This window comes from Lissotriton vulgaris, chromosome 10 (assembly GCF_964263255.1).
Source record: "Lissotriton vulgaris chromosome 10, aLisVul1.2, whole genome shotgun sequence".
NCBI classification, from domain to species: Eukaryota; Metazoa; Chordata; class Amphibia; order Caudata; family Salamandridae; genus Lissotriton; species Lissotriton vulgaris.
This window is the reverse complement of record NC_141698.1, coordinates 614,768,478-614,781,991: the sequence shown is the minus strand read 5'-3', so window position 1 is coordinate 614,781,991 and position 13,514 is coordinate 614,768,478.

Sequence of the window (13,514 nt, the reverse complement as noted above, 5' to 3'; positions counted from 1 at the left end):
CAGTGGCGGTTCCTTTGTATGGGCATTGGGGCATCGCCCCACTGATTATTTTGCCCCCAAGGGTCCACTAGCAGCAGCACTAAGCGCTCAGCCTGCAGCGCACAGGAGCAGTCAGCTCAGCTAGTTAGCTGTCTCTCTCACTCAGGCTGATTCAGCCGTGGCTGCAGGCATGCCGTTACCATGATGTCACTTTCACTCAGAGGGGGGGAGCAACTTACTTGGCTTGTGGCATACCGGCATTCCCTGTACTAGTGCAGCAAAAATGCGCATGTCGGGTTGGCAGGGTGCCTTTCCCAGGCCAGTCTGACATGTGCATTTTTACTGGTCTTGTCACTCTCGCTGTACGAAAATTGCGGAGGGTGGGAGGGTTGAAGCTGCAGCCCCCCATTGCCTCCTAAGGAGCAGCAAGGTCTTCTGTCCCAGGCCAATCCAAGCGCTGCTTAGGCTTAGCAGCACTTGGATTGGCTGCTCAAGTCACAGGGCATAGTCGGGGCATGTCCAGGAGCATGGAGGCATATTGACCAATCATGGCATGGCTTTATTGTAAGGGCGTGCAGTGATTGGTCATGGTCATCAGCCCCACTCTCTCTGCTCTGCTCCGGGTGCTCCACTTCCCTCCCCTCCGTGCGTGCGTACGTGCCCTTTGCGCACACAGAAGGGAGTGTGAGTGAGTGAGAGAGACAGTCTGCCAGGAGCACTCACGTCGAGCCTTCACCTGATCTCGTTGGCGTTTGCTGGGAGGCCTCTACTTACTACTTCAACTTCTGTCTTCTCTTCATACCAGTGTCGTCATCAGAGTCATTTAGTCCATGAGCCCTGCGCAGCAACGCTGCATATATTTGCATATAAATTAAATATTGATTTGTTGTTGTTGCATGTGTGTGTGACTGACTGACCAGCACTATTCTCAGTCACTGAATATTTCGTGGCCCGACCGTTAATATTTCGGTGGGCCATGATGGCTGACTGTGTGTGCACACCCATAGGATCCATCTGAGTGACCACCTTGTCTTAATCTCTACTCGTAATAATGACTGTCAAACAGTAGGGAAGCTGCCTCCGGCCACTGTCTGAGTGAGAGATGAGGCCAGGGATGAAAACAACGGCACGCAGGCCGCAGGCGCCGCATTACTGTCCACACTGCATTTTATTTTTCGCCTGTGGCAGCTGTTCTAATCAATTGCCGAATGGGGTAGCATTCTTTCTGACTCTATAAACACTAACCCTCTTTGAAGTGCAGAGTGGTTCACTCTGCACTTCAAAGAGTGTTAGTAGTGTTTAGAGCGAGAACGTCAATGCAGAGACTGGTGCATTCTGGCCCCAGGGGCAGTACTTTCTGGTCCTGTGCTGGCACGTGGCATGCAGTTGCTGTGTATTTACTGGGCTACTTTCACTGTCCTCCCCACCACCATCGGCATCGCACCGCCATAAATAAAATCGATTGGAATGTATGATGTTACCTGAGTGTAACCTAACCACAGGTCACCTAATAATAACGCAAGTACTTTGTTGTACGTTCTTTGTTGGCACATGTAGTGTGCTACGTGTCTCTGTGTCTGTGAAATATGTGCTAAACGCTTTGCACGTTAGTTGTTTAGCCTTTGTACAAGTTCTGTGGCCCCAAGCTTCCTCCGAAAGTGAGTTGTAAATGTGTCCGCAGCAGCTTTGATTGGCCGTTTTCACAGTTGTCTCCCAGTTCGGATGTCAACCCCTGCTTTATCTTGGAGCTGTGTGCCAAATTGTTTAAAGTCTTTCGAAATAATAACCTCCTCTTTACAGAAATTACAGAAACATAAGAAGGCTGTGTTTGGGGGGCTGGGTGCAGCACACTAATCCTGCCAAAGGAAAGGTTGGTAGCTGATGGTTTTTTTCCTGTGTGCTCATGCAAAGTTCCTATTAAACTTGCATACAAAGCTTCAATATTGCGAATTATAAAAAGTTAGATCTCACCACAACACCAGGTCAAAATTACATAATAAAAATCCAATGACTCGCGCAACCCTGCTCATCTTTCCTTGGACCACAGAATACGGTTGTTCTGTTAACAAAAAATAATGCTGACTTTCCTTTGCCAATCAAAAGTTGTACAAGGACAGTGTGTTGTTGTTTCCATGTTTAGGAAAGGCCACAAGCAGTTGAGGGCTAATTAGCAGGTGTCAACTGTTCATAGATAAAAATACCAGAAGTAAAGGGTCAAAAAACCAAAGGGCTTTCTGAGTAAACATGTAAAAAAGTCCGTAAGATGTATTTACATTCCTAAACTTTCTATGCTGCAATAGGTGTATTTTATCACATAATTCCTTAAAGAGGCGTGGTCCCCATACACCATACACTCTCTCGCTCTACCCCACTTTAAGTGTTCGGGCAAACCCGCTACGCTCGCTCGCCACGGTGCTTGCCTAAAAAGTTTACGCCCACCACTTTCAAATGTCACCAGCCACCACTGAAAACAGAAACATGTACATGAAAGTAAACTGGAAGATCACTCTTGCTCCTCTAATCTGTGGCTGGTCAGGGTCCCAAAAGGCTGTGAGGGGTTACAAATGCATCAATGGGTCGAGTCACTCATTAAGGATGATGTGCTGCCCAAATTCTCCGGAGATCTTACTATCACAAGAGCACATAGGGTCCCAGCCCAGCCATTTCTGAATTCAAAGTTACCGTGAACAATCCTAGTCAACTTCCCAGATTTCTGGGTCTAAGAACAGACATTGATCAGAGCTATTCAAAAGAAGCAATTCTCAACTCGGGAAGTTCCGAGCTGCCGCATTTTCTCCGATATGTCAGCAGCGGCTAGCAAGCTTCTTTACCTGTTCAAGGCACAGGGGGCTACGGCGGCTATAGCTCAGCAATCTAAGTTACAGGTCTTGGTGCAAGGGAAATTTCATATGTTCACAAATCTTGATGAAGCACAAGAACTGCTACAGAAAATTACTACGGAAAAGTAGAAATGCAGGAATGGCTGCTGTCTTTCTTTCCTTTTTTCCTCTTTGTCTTTGAAAATGATTTTTTTTTCTCTTTGAGTTGTTTGTTGAGACTAAGGGGGCGGGGTGATAGGTCACTCCTGGGTGCAAAACCATGGCACCCAGCTCAGGGGTAATTTAGGGTGGGGAGGCAAGGAGTATGGTGGGCTATTCCCCATCTACCAGGGGTTGGAAGGGGCACAGGGAATGGGTGAGGGTTAGGGATGGGTCAAGCAAGGGTGGAACAAATGAGCAGGAAAAGAGTGAATTATATAGGATGTGTTATCAAGTTAGCGAGATACTGCAGAGAATATTTTTTGTGGGAGATGAAAGTAAAAGAAAGGTTAATAACAGAGATTTGAGGTTGAGGCTGAAATATGTTTTAAAAGATAGATCAAATGACACAAAATATAAAAGTGATTACATGTAATGTGAATGGTTTGCTGAATCCGCATAAAAGTTGTGCATTTTTTAAGTTGGTTAACATCCCTCACCCCTGAAATCTTATTTCCACAAAAAACGCATTTCAGGACTGATACCCCCAAGATATCCCTACCCAAGAAATATTAGGTGGCATATTTCTCATCTGCTAATATAGCGGTTTGAGGGGTCGGGATTTTTCTGTCAAACACAATGGACTGGCAGGTTAAGGAATTCTTGCGAGATGGGAAAGGCAGATGGCTATTGGTGAAGGTAAAGTTTGAGGTAACTGTGTTCAATTTAGTTAATTACTACGGCCCCATAGATGATGGAATCCCAGCACTTGAGCAAATGTATGAAATAGCAGTGAATATAGAAGTTATATTGATTATGGGTGATGATTTTATTTACATTCAGAATCTGACACTCGATACCTTGAATAAAACAAAACGACAACTTAAGCCTAAAACTGCAAAGTTGATAAAAAGTATGACAATAGATTTTGCCTTAACAGATCCTTTGAGGCAATGGCACCCTAGCTTTTCCCAATTTACCTGTTACTCTTCGAGATACAGAATGGCATCCCAATTGGATTTTTGTTAGTAGACTATTAGCCAATGGTAAAACAGAGATATTGGCCAACTCTTTTTCTGATCACTCTGTGGTTTCTTTTACGTTAGTGTTAGGGATGAACCTGAAAAAAGAAATCAAGGTGGCTTGTTTAATAAGTCATTATTAGAAGATAGCACCTGGCTCACAGAAACTAGAATTTTTATCAGGGAGTTTTTCCAGTTTATTGCAAATACTGCCCCAATCTTTATGATTTGGGAGGCATTTAAGGCCACTTTCAGAGAGCAGAGATATCCTATGTCTAGGTTAATTATCGGAGTTACAGACTGCTGTTGAGAAAGCCAGACAAGATGCAAATTTAACAGCGACAGCGGAGTATACTATTAAGGTACAACAGTAGGAATTATTAAAAGCTAAGGAGCAATAGAAGTAATTTTTTTGTTTGAGGAGATTTCGGGAATTAAGGCATACCAACAAAAGCTTTAAGAAGGGAGCCAGCATACTGGTAGATTTCTGGCCTGGACTACAAAATGTCAGAAAGCTGCACAAATAATAAGTCATGTTAAAAATCCATCAACTGGTCAATTAGAGGAAGATAAACAGGAGATCTCAGGGGTTGTTCTCTCTCATTTAAGTTTTTTTACACAGAACAGGAGAGTCGAAATTGATATCTTGCTTTGAATCACTGGAGCTGCTATAGATATTTCGGAAGCCTATTGAGATGCTTAAAAGCTCCATAGAAATCTCAGAAACTCTGACAGTATTAAAAAGTATGTCAAACACCAAGGCCATTGGCTCAGATGGGATCCTGGTAGAAGTAAATAAGACATTTCAAGAAGAACTACTTCCTTTTTTTAACCAAGCGGTTTAATCAAATGTAGGACAGGATAGATATCCCCCAAAAGTTTTAAAGAGTCAGTGCTGGTAGTCTTCCTTAAAAAGTATATAGATCCTCGCAATCCTAATTCCTATCGCCCAATTGGTTTGTTAAATACAGATTATAAATTGTTTATAAAATTTGGGCAAGGAGAATTGCTCCATGTGCCCAACAGGAGGTTCATACAGATCAAAATGGCTTCCTTCCAGGATGGCTAATGGCCACTAATACATATTTTCTAATGCAAGCGATTGATTATTTTTTTGCTAATAAGATCAGAGGGGTAATTTTGATGATGGATGCCAAAAAGGCTTTTGATTTGGTAGATTGGCCCAATTTTTCATTTTGGATAAGTTTGATTTTCCACCTCAGCTGATACATATGCTAAAAGAATGATATAGTCAGGTGGAAGCCAAAATTATTATTAATGGAGCAGAAGCCGGGAGGGTAAATATTAATCGCGGAACTCGACAGGGATGTCCGTTATCCCCAATTTTGTTTTCCTAGTTTATTGAACACCTAGTTGCAAAAATTTGTAACAATTTACTGATTTTGCCTACCATGGAGGGAATGACAAAAATCAAGTTATATGCAGACTATATAATTTTATATCTCAAAGCTGGTGTTTCTAATATACTGAATACACTGGACAAAATTCAGAAATTTACGCAGGTAGCGGTATATAAAGTGAACCAAGCAAAAACAGAAATCCTCACCTTTAATTTGGAGTTCTCCGAGATTCCGGTCTGCCTACAACACTAATCATCACATCCAATTAGATATCTCAGTATCTTGTCACAAATGATTATGGTAAACTATTTTCATTGAATTATACTGTTACGCTTGCAAAAGTGAAAACATTACGAAATAAATGGACTCTGCTGCATCTATCACTGATAGGACGGATTTCAATGGTTAAAATGTCAGTGCTTCCATTGTTTTTGTTCTTTTAGTAATCTTCCCTTAAAAATTCCCAGTATGTATTTTAAAGAATTGGACTAAATTATCCGGAGGTTTGTATGGAATAATAAGCAGCCCCGGGTTAAGCTAGCCACACTACAACTAGATGTAGCACGGGAAGATTGGCACTCCCACATTTTGCAACACACTACCAGGCATCTCTGATCAACCTGTTATCACAACTAGTAGAGGAAAGCTCAGTTTTGGATAAAACTTTTTTAATACATATGCTGAAGGAAAGTCCCATAAGACTCACAACTTTTTCACGGTTAGCAGAGCTCCCCAAAAGGACCAGATATAAGGTGATACTGGCATTAGCAGCAAGAACTCAGCTCTTTTATAAATTGCAAAATATTCCAGCATACCATGCTTATACTCTTATTCAAGATTGGGCAGTAGGAGGTTTAATGTTGCCTAAAGGACTCTACCAATTATGGCAAGAATTAGGTTTTGTTCAGCTTGGGAATTTTTATAATTATGATACATTAATTACATGGAAAATAGTATGATTACAATCTCGCAATCTGAACACTGCTTTATCTATGAGTTTTTTTCAGGTGACAAATTATCTCAAAAACAATTATACCACGCTGAGCGAGGCTGCACGTCAAATCACCAGGCAGATGTTGAATAAAATAGTGGGTGTAGATTTTGGTAGTGGTTATTACATCAGAAAGCTCATAGTGAAGAGATTATTATGAAAGAGCTTCAGAAAATTAACTTTGAGACAGGGTGTACATTTAATAAGAAAGAGTAACTGCAGCTCAGTGAGATGTCAAACAAAGCACTGTGAGGTGCTAATTTTAAAAGAATAAATTTTCCATCTAGATGGTTGGCATATTACACCCCACTGAGATTGCATAAGATGTTTCCAATGAATCAGAACCAATGTTTTAGATGTAATAAACAGGATCAAGGGGGGTGGGTACACATATTTTATGAGTGTAGTAATCTACAGCAATTTTGAAAGGATGTTTTTATCATGATTTCTCACTCCTTATCTTTAACATTTGCCCCATCTTCTATGTTGATTTTATGTAGTTCATCAGGGGAGGTCAAATGTTTAACGAAATATCAGCAGTTGCAAGGTCACATGTCTTGCAAAATTGGAAAACAAATAAACAACCTAGTATAGACCATTGGGTTAATACAATGTGCAGGACTTACAGATTTGAGGAGGCCTATCCAAAATGTATAGGAGCTATTGTGAGATTTAGGGCTATCTGGAAACATTTCTCCACTCATTTTATGACTGAGTAAAGTATATTCCAAGTGCACTGTGTTTTTAGGGATTTATTCTTTGCACTTCACTAAAATATTTGCTGCTAGTTGCACATGCACTTTAAATAGTTTTTAATATCTATATGCTAGTCAGATGTTGCCATTGTAAAGGTTTTAGAATGTTAACTGCGCATCAATAGATTCTAATGAATATATGTATTGGTTTTCCTGGGGAACTACCAGGAGGAAGCAAAAGCCTATTCAATTACATGAATATGGTTTAGCGTGGGGTAGTGCTGAATATATTTCATATTTACTGTCTTATTCTCACTCTTCTCGAAATGGCTTTTTATCAACTGTACCATAATTGATGATAACCCTGATCTTTTCATGCAATATTATATAATGTATTTATGCTGCTTTCTATTTGATATCGGCTAATTTAATCTTTGTTATCCATCCTGTAATGTCCGGTTCCTTTTGCTTGTATTCCTGCTCTAATAAAAAAGAATGTTTTAAAGGAATGATGGGCTAATCCTAAATCGTAATTGGACAACTTGGGTATGCATGGGATCTGGATTTGAATTATTATTATTGGTAAGCTTATAGAGCGCAATGGTTACTCCAACTGGAGTGTCCCCGGGCTAGGACAAACTGAACCCCAACAGCCCTCCCCAGCTGCCACCAACGCAGATATCCAAACTAGATGGAACCCGACCACTACATTCCTCTCTGGGGAGAACGGAAAAGCCATGTGTTTAATTTCTTCCGGAACACAGACTCCGACTCAGTTGTCCTAAGATCCACTGGAAGCTCATTCCAGACCTTAGCTGCCAGGAAGCCAAAAGATCTTCCGCCCAGCCACGCCTTACTCACCCTGGAATGTATGAGAAAACGCTTTTAGAGCTATACAGGGACTTTGAAAAGTGCCTAGATGCTACATACAATCCATGAGAAACCAGACAAATATATATTATCGACCAAACAGGTGTTTAGGTGTTTGTGAAAGGAAGTGTTATTTGTTAATTTGTAAAGCTCCGTAGAAATTCTGATCCAGAGCTTAGCAGTGAGGTAAGAAAGAGATCATCCACCTAGACAAACTTGAAAAATAGAGGGAATTGTCAGTTAGATGCTGAGACTTTTAAAGTGTTTTCTTTGAGTCACTGAAAGCCACTGCAGATTAAGGACACAGCAAAGAACATAGGGGCAGATGTATCATCTGTTTAATTTGTCGCAAACGCTGCGATTCGCAAAAAAGCAGCGTTTGCTACAAAAAAATCGGCAAATGCGATGTATGATGAAAATGGCATTGCAAAATTAAGGAATTGCAAAATTTGCGATTCCTTAATTTTGCGCAAGCATTTAAGGAATAGCAAAAAGCAATTTCTTAAATGCTATGTAAGAAGCAATCAAGTTTTGCGATTTCTTTCACAAATGCACTTTTTGGCATTTGTAAAAGTGCCATGTGGCGCTCATACATGCCCTTATAGCTGTATGTGCGCCATATGCGCACACATGTAAATTTAAGGGGTGCAGCAGGGTGTCCTTATGACACCCTTGCACCCTTGAAATTATTCTCAATTTGCGATTCTCAAAATGCAAATCACAAATTGAGAATAACTTCCCATTCATTCCTATGGGCCTCCTGGCCCATAGAAATGAATGGGAAAATATTCCTTAATTGCGATTAGCAATTTGCTTATCGCAATTAAGGAATATTAAGAAATTGCAAAAAAATTGAGATTTTCTACATACATACCATTTTTTAATTCTCAATTAGCGATTCTCAAAAAATCGCTATTTGAGAATCGCAAACATGGATGTTGATACATCTGCCCCAAAGTCACTGTAAGTTAGATCAAAAGTGAGCCTAGCTGAAATGTTCAAGATCATTTGAAATTGGGAAATCAGCTTTCATATCTGCCTTTTAAACAAGAGCTTGTTGTTCAACAGTAGTCTGAGAATGTGGGCTACTGCAGAAAGAACTGAACTGGTGGAGCACACAATGAGTTTAGCCACCACCTGTCAAACGAAAGGAAGGAGCTACCACCCAGGACCAGAACCATTGTATTATGACTGCTGAGTTTGAAAGAATAATATTCCATCCAGTGAGTGAAAGCTGCAAGGAAATTACAGAACTGCCCCTGGGTAAAGGCTATGTCTGCATCCAGCCTTCCTCTAAGATGGGTTTCATCAGCACAGCAACAAGCAAGAATACAAAAGATCAGATGACAGAAGTGAAAAATGAGGTATAGATGTTGAAAAGAGTGGTACTTAAAACAAAAAGCAATTCAAGACCCACACAAGAAGGCCTTGAAAGCCGATTGGTGGGGGAGAGTGGACAACATTTGTGCTTACCTTTAGGGAAGAGTTCATCTAAGGAAGGGCACTTCCTCACATTCCCTCCTCCACCAAGCAAAGCAGCAGTGTGGGCTAGTAGGCAGTGCTGAAAGCGGAAGAAAGAGCCAGGAATAATAGAACCATGTAAACCCTCCAGTAACTCAGAGTCTTATGCAGACCCCCAGCCGGGATGACAAAGCTGGACAGCAGGTTGTGCTTGGTGTGCATGCCTACCTGAGCACAGTTTCAGATTTACATTATAGTCAAGATGCAGAGAAAATTCTGAATTGACAGCACTTTCTGAACTCTTAAATGAAAGGGGAGCACTGATTTGCAATAATAGTAAGGCTAGAGGGGCTCCTGTTAGCTTTCGTTAGAAGACGGAGCTACATTCTTGAATTAGGAAGAACTAACAATGGCAGCAGCGGTCGTGGCCACAATGGCAATGGAAATGGACACGTAATCCAGAGCTCCAACACCACAGGCCCTGTGGGCACAATTACCCTGGTATTTCATAGCCCCCAGGGGGATAGCCCGCTAGTTGCAGTGGTAGACAGACGGGGGTACGCAGAACTCAGAATACATGAGGATGCTCTCTGTCCATGGCGTGAGGTGGACAGAAAGGAAAGATGGCCCTTTCACGCATCAAGATGGTTGTGCCTGGCTTGGTGGTGGACTAATACAGGAGAACAGGCTCATGAGGCCTCGACCTGGGAGAAGAGCCAAGAGGTCACCTGGCATCCCACGTGCAGACAGGCAAGCACCAGCACAGACAAGGTATCCCCGATGAGAGAAGGGATTCCAGTTGTCTGACCAAGCAGATGGATTTGAGTGAGCCTTTCCTTGGTTGTCGCCAAGTCAGTATACGGAGATACCGAAGCACCCCATGTGGGGGGAAGAATAACTGAAACTGGGCCTGGATGGCCAGAGTGGCATGGTCTTGCTAGGAGGAGGGATTCTGGTGGCCCCAACAAGTTGACCCAGCCTGATCTGAGGGAGCAGTGCGCTCCAAAGGAGGGCGAGGTATGAGTGAGTGACCCACTTCTGGTTCAAATGCCAGAGGCACCACACCATAAGCGAGGAAAGACAGGGGAAGGACTCTCCAGACCCTCCCACACACCTCTACAAATTTTTCTTAGTCAGTGGACAGCTTTGGGTCAGCGTTCAGTCTGCTGGAGGTCTAAGGTAAACGTCATTAGACTGGGGTGACCATCCATTCCCCCCATGAGAGGTGAGGTGCCACTGACCTATATACATAGGGAAGTGTGGGGTGAAGAGAGACAATGGGCCAGAAAGCTAGATTAAATTGGTGAGTGGCAGATTGGGACCATTTTGCAACCTAAACACATCCCACATGGTAAAAGCTGCTTCTTTTAAGGAATTTTGGCTGGTTTAAATAAATACTTTTATAGCTATACCGTAGGACAACTATTTGCATAATTGCCCCTGAGCGTGAATCTGGCATCTCTCTCAGTATTTATTTATTTTTTAAGTTTTATACAGCATGGGAAAGGTCCAACAGGCTCAGCTCAATTATCGCGTATCTGATCAGTATCAGCAGTAAAAACGCAATGTGATACATAATCTACTATGTAATATTATAAAAGGATAATAAATGCAAAATAATATAGAGGCAGCTATTAAAGGTGAGGTGAAGATGAGTGGACAGTGAACTATAGCAGATTCAAAACATCGTCAAACACAGTACCCATTTATGCAAATCAAAGTAAAGAACGAAACGACTTTCATAATCGGAAATGAAATTGTAGTGTCATAGATCGGTATTTTACTAATGTCAAGGGAAAGGAGTTCACACCCTAGATGCACTTGAGGAAAGAGTTGTATAGTTGCAAGTGCAGAGGTTTTTTTTCTTCTTAAATCCTGGGGGCAGATTTATGAAGGACTTGCGCCGCCGGTGCGTCACTTTTTCCCATGTTAAAAATGACGCACCGGCGGCGCAAGGCCTTCATAAATCTGCCCCTTGTGTTTCAATGAAAAGGTTGTCTCTATGCTGAAGGGATTCCTGTCCTCCATACCTTGTCAATTTTTGGATGGTGCCTGAAAATCAGCCAAAATGAAGCTTAATTTACAACGCAAGCTTATCTATGATGGTCGTCACTTCAAAGAGGAGGCACTTCAAATAGATCAGAAATGGTGAAATGAGGCTTGTCTTTTTTGTGCCTTTGGCTAGCATGGTAGTAACATCAAAGGATGCTTAAATGGAGTCTAGCTGCAGTTTGGGAATACCTGTGGGCAGGCTGTTGCCAAAGTCTTGTCTTGACCAAATAAGGGATTAGATAACTAGGTTAATTCTGCTTTGGGTTCAAAGGTTTGAACCAACACTGAGGTCTAAATTGAAACTGTGTTCTGTTCTCTTTGTGTTAATATGGGCATCATCTTTTAAGCTTTTGCTCCTAACAAAATCATTGGAATTAGTGATGCAGTTATTAAAAGGTTACTGTTTAATACTGTAAGTGAGGTAAGTCATGTTTGAGTCGGCATAGGGAAGTTTGATGTGGACAGAACTCAGCTTTAAGCTGGCTAAGCTTTAGATGGTGATGTGATATCCAGACTAATGTCCTTATGAATTTTGACCATTAATTCAACATTAAGAGAGGATAATTTCAGGTAAAGATGGGAGTGAGCTACATAGAAATGATACTAAATGTTAGGACAAATTAGAGCAAAAGCTAATAGAAATTGAAGGGGGGAGGGTGACTAGAACCACGGTGCAGACCATGGTGGTTTGTAACAGCGTTAGGGAGACAGATGGCCATTTTTAGGTCTCGCCCAGCGACGCAGCGAAGCTGCACGCCAAGAGAGATCTATTGTTGTCAACTTTAGTTTGGAAGGGGGACAGGACATGTGCACGCGTATGGCAAGACAGGAGATGTGCATGCGTACAGCTTGGCTCGCAGCGTTATCACAACTCCTGCTTGCACCATACGCGTGCACATCTCACGGCGCCCGGACATGCCATGTGCACGCTCACGGCGTCTCTTTCAGACAGCCGATGTGCATGCTCATGGCGTGTCATTCACCGTGCGCCTTACAGACATGGGTCAGCTAAGAGAATGGGCGCCGACCATGCAGCCTACCAAGCCCTCACTCACCGGCTCAGACTGCAGGTTCCCTGGCCGTCTTTTGGTACGCCATGAGGCTCTCCTCACCACTCGGGAGCCCCGTCTTGCTTCTGGTGCCATGCAGTCTGCCTCACTCTTCACCCAATCCCTCTGATGGGGCAGGGACTTCAGCATGGAACCTGAAGGGTTCTCGACGTCCTCGCTGGCGGTTTCTCCCTGTTTTTTTTGGCAGGCCCGCCCACATCCCAACAAAAGCTGCCTGACTTCCGGTTTCGCCGCTATCTGCACCGGAGGCAGGGAGTGCGCCCCGCTATGTCGCCTCCATTGTTCAGCTTGTTAGGTGGGGGGTGTATGTCATGGTGGTATGTCTCGAGTGGTGTGTCTTCTCTCCTCCAAGGATTTCATTGGGTTGTTTGTTTGCAGAGTTGTGTGTCACCTGTGCACATCTGATGTTTAAAGTGGTTCCTCTTTGTGGCTTGGATATTTCACATCCCGAGGCTCTTTTTGTAACACACATCATTTCAGGGAAATCAGCCTCTGTATTATCTGAAGCATTCAGTGTGTCTATTTGAAACTGGTTACCCCTTGCAGAGCTGATGCACAGTGCTATCTGGGGTCAGTGTCATGGAGGCTGGAAGGGTTGAGCATAGTCAGTAGCACGATTTGAAGTTTCTGGCACAGCGTGTCCTTCTTAGCTTCCAGGGTTGCCAACTAGACATAATTTCCTCACTGTGTACTTGAGATTACATGTTCATGCCTCCACTGCGTCCATGTTAATAAACTGGGTTTCCTCATGATTGGCACTAATCGGCATGACAGGTCATAGTGCGATTACGTGGGATTGGGGAAGGTGCAGCTGTCTCCACCCTCAGCTCATGTGTTGTATGTTCGTAACTGCACCAGCTGAATTCTGAGACACCCGACAACTGGGTGTGCATGTCCGAGGCCCACTACTTAGCGTGACCTTCAGTTGCATGGGTGAACCTGCTTTTTGCATTCAACATACATCAGCTTTCTGGCTCTCCAGTGCGCCGTGGGATTTGTAGTGCACTGGGCGCTCCTGGACAAATAATTCTGTCT